This window comes from Lactuca serriola, chromosome 9, assembly GCF_051521515.1.
Source record: "Lactuca serriola cultivar US96UC23 chromosome 9, Lser_US96UC23_V15, whole genome shotgun sequence".
NCBI classification, from domain to species: Eukaryota; Viridiplantae; Streptophyta; class Magnoliopsida; order Asterales; family Asteraceae; genus Lactuca; species Lactuca serriola.
The window spans coordinates 114,629,942-114,634,112 of NC_136416.1; the positions used below are offsets into that span (position 1 = coordinate 114,629,942).

Here is a 4,171-nt window from a genome sequence, read left to right on the forward strand (position 1 = left end):
TCCACGAGGAACTGGGCACGCAGCTGCATTTTAGCACCGCATGCCATCCACAGACAAATGGCCAGAACGAGTGGACCATTAAAACCCTCGAGGATATGTTGCGGCCCTGTGTTATTGCCTTTGGTGGGAGTTGGAACTCCTACCTCCCACTTGCAGAATTCTCCTACAAAAACAACTTTTATTCCGGTATTGGTGCTCCACCATTTGAGCTGTTGTATGGACGGAGATTTCGCACCCCAATCTGTTGGGGTGAGATTAGTCACAGGGTGATGGGTCGGACCAAGGTAGTTCTGCAGACAACCGAGAGGATTTTGCAGATCAGGCAGCGATTGTAGACTGCTCAGAGTCGGCAGAAGAGTTATGCTGACCGGCGTCGATCTGAATTAGAATTTCAGGTTGGCGACATGGTGCTACTAAAGGTCTCACCCTGGAAGGGTGAGATTCGCTTAAAAAAAAGAGGGAAGTTGGGTCCCCATTACATTGGTCCCTTTTGGGTTATTGCCAGGATTGACAAGGTGGCATATAGACTGGATCTCCCGGAAGAGCTTAGTCAGATTCATAACATTTTTCAATTCTCGTAATTGCGAACGTGCATACTAAATGAGGATGCAGTGGTGTCATTGGATGACATCCAGGTGGACGAGCACCAGAACTATGTCAAGAGGCCCATAGCTAATTGTAAAGAAATGTGAAGATCTTGAGGAACAAGGAAGTACCTTTGGTAATGGTATAATGGCAACATCGAAGGGGTTCCAAGTGGACCTGGGATCTGAAGGCTGAGATGCGGGAGCATTATCCAGATTTGTTTACTGTAGCAGACTTCAAGGACGAAGTCTAGGTCAAGTGGGGGAGGGTTGTAACATCCCGGAATTTGCAGTTATTTTCAAATCCTCCTTTTATTATTATTTTGTCATTTTTAGTCCTTGGGGATGGAAGGGCGGAGCCATGAGATTTCTAAAGGCTAAGGTTGCAACTTTGGGGTCAAGAGGAGTATGCTAAGCGTACATAAGGGTATGCTGAGCGTACTAGGCACGCCCTAGTACAATGGGCGTACACTTGTGTATGTTGGGCATACTCACGTCAGATCGAAATCCTAATATTTAGGGTCTGAGTGCTATATAAGTGTCCTTATGAGCTCATAACCCTCTATCATTTCAGCCTCCATAGCTTTGAGCCATTTTCCCCAAACCCTAACTCCTCTCTTGAGTGTGTGAGCAAAGAGTGTGTTTTTTGAGTAGTTGAAGAAAAAGGTATTGCATCAAGGTGTTGGAGAAGTGAGGCAAGCTTGAAGATCTGAGGTTATCTTGTTCTCTAGAAGCTCCAGGAGGTAAAAAGCTCCAACCTTTATGCTTGTATGTTGTAGATCTTGCCTTAATAGCTTTATGCCAACTTTCTTGTCCCAAAAAGTCCCAAGTTTGTTTTGAACGTGATAAGTTGTCCTTTTAGACGACAGGATGGGTTCTAAATGATAAAAATGATGCCCCAATGGCTAGAAGTGTCCAATGTATGTAGTAGAAAGATCTTAATGGATTAAGACCATGGATTAAGGGCATTTTGGATGTCCAAAGTCTTAATGTTCTAGACTTTATGGTTCTGAGGTTCATTTAGTCAATGGATCTGGAGTTGGGGATTAAGTGCATAAGCCATTAAGCACTTATTAGAGTTTTTGGTAAAGGTTGTGTACGCCCTGCGTAAGCCATTGTATTCCCAGCGTACTAAGTCAACTACCCCGATGGTGGTTAATGCAAGGTGGAGTATGCCCAACGTACCAGAAGAGTACGCCCGACGTACGCCCTCTGATGGGCTTTTGCAATCTAGGTTTTAGATTGGGCTACCTTTGGGTCATTATGGCTTGGGCCTTTGCTGGACTTTCTGAATAAATTTTTTTGGGCCTAATATGGAGATGAACCTTAGGGTGAGTCCCAATTAAACAGTTGCGCCCTATTGGGAAAATTAGGCTAATGATGGGCCTTGTATATTTGGACTTTTGGATCATGGATTTGGAATTGGGCCTTGGCCCAAATTAGAGAAAGGGCAAAATGGACTATTACCCTATGTGGACCTTTGGTCAAGATTGATATTCCAATTGTTGACTTAGTATTCGTTATTTTGGATAGTTCGGGATTTTCGGTGAGACGGAGGTCGGAGAATTTTGGTCTAGTTCAGCACTACTTGTGAGTTGAGTTTTCCTCACTATACTAACAGGGTCTTAGGCACCAATGTCGGCCCTTTTTGGATTCTTATCCTGGTTATCGCATGGTGATATGCTTAGTGATCTGTTAGATCTGTATCCTGGTATATATGTTGATGCTATGTTTAGTGACTTGTTAGGTCGGTATCCTGGTACATAGGATGATGCTATGATTAGTGATCTGTTAGATCAGTTTGACTGTTTATACATGCTAGCATTTGTTATCTATGTGTAGATTGTATGTGTGAGGGTGGGTTGAGGCGGTCCTGCTTTGTGCTGAAGGCCAACATACATAGGGTGGCCCGGATAGACTGAAGACCCAATGAGGCATACCAATCAGGCTGAAGGCCCGGAGAACGGTCTAGACAGGCTAAAGGCCAGGTAGGGCAGACTAGGCATGCTGAAGGTTCTGAGAGTGGTCCAGACAGACTGAAGGCCCAATGAGGGTGGTCCAGTCATACTGCAGACTCTATATGCATGCTGTTTGTTATGGTATTGTTTTGGTTGTACGATGTTGATATTTTATGGGAACTCACTATGCTTTGGGCTTATAGTTTTGGATTTTGTTTCAGGTACTTCGGATGATCGCAGGAAGGTGAATGCTTGATCGTGCACCTCCTTTCATTTTATGATTTTGATTTCTGGGATACTCTGATATGAGACTATTTTGAAAACATTTTTTAATAAATAATGGTTTTTGGATGCTTGAAATTTTTTTAAAATTTCATGACTTTTATGGATGTTACATTGTTATTGAGGATGCTTTCGGTCACTTTGAAAGGAGCATCGAAAGATTGGTTAAAGGCACTTCCACCCGATGCAATCACCACATGGGCACAAATGCGTGAAGAATTCCTACAACAATTTTTCCCACCATCGAAGGTGTCTAAACTCAAGAAGGCCATAGCTAATTTCAAGCAACAAGTGGGTGAGTCATTGTATAAAGCTTGGGAGTGCTACAAGGGATTACTTTGTAATTGTCCCCAAAATGATCTTAATATGCAACACGAAGTCTCAACTTCTATGATGGGATGAACGTAACGACAAGGCAACTCCTTGATTCTCATGGACCTTTAACAAAGAAGAATCCAGCTGAAATTAAGGAACTAATCGAAGAATTTTCAAAGCATTCACGAGAGTACCACAACCCTCGTAATGATGGAGCTAGGGGAATCAGAAATGGTGCTTCGGAAGACATGGCAACGGTTTTGGAAATTTTGAGTAGCATGGATTGAAGAATGACGAAGATGGACCAATCCATACACGCAATATTTATGGGTTGTGAAAATTGCAATGGGCCATATTTTTCAAAAGATTGCCATTTAGACAAAAATAGGAATAGGTAACTCAAGTTTGCTACTCTAGTGGGAACTGATTCGATGAATATTGGAGGAAGTCGAAGAAAGAATGGTTGATATATGAGGAGTATAAGAAGCAAAAGGAAGAAAAATATCGGCAAATCGGTTGGGGCTTTTACCAAAAAGAACAACTGCAACCCTAGAAGAAGGTGGACTTGGAGTCGATACTTCATAGGTTCATGGAAGTTTCTGAAAAACATCACGATGCAGCTAATGCTACAATGAGAAATCATCAAGCATCCATCAAAAACATGGAAGCACAACTCGGGTAATTAACTACTTTAGTTATTGAATGGTTACCACCACAAAATCCTGATAATAAGCCACAACCACATGTCATGTCCATATCCACTGAAGAAGACACCGTTTCTGAGTTCTTAGAAGCACTAGAAGAAGACATGAAGCAACCTAATCCACAGACGAAGTGAAAGAAAGTGGAAGAAAAAATGTTGCTGAAACACCAATCTCATGGCGTTAGAGTTTAACCCTCACGATGTGGTCTTGGTCTGGGCAGAAAAAAAAATTCATGTGTTCAAACTTATCAACTTCCTTTAACATTTCCTTCTCAAACCAGCGTGCATCCTTTGGAAGAAGAACATAAAAATTTTATGTAACAAGTCAA

General features: G+C 42.2%; 1 non-coding gene across 1 annotated transcript; it reads right to left on the reverse strand.

Annotated features, from left to right (window-relative positions):
- Positions 1-3,079: 3,079 nt before the first annotated feature.
- On the reverse strand, positions 3,080-3,186 carry LOC145077538 (small nucleolar RNA R71). Its single transcript, XR_013693281.1, has one exon. It is a non-coding gene; the product is annotated as a small nucleolar RNA R71 (small nucleolar RNA).
- Between the last annotated feature and the right edge of the window lie 985 nt (positions 3,187-4,171).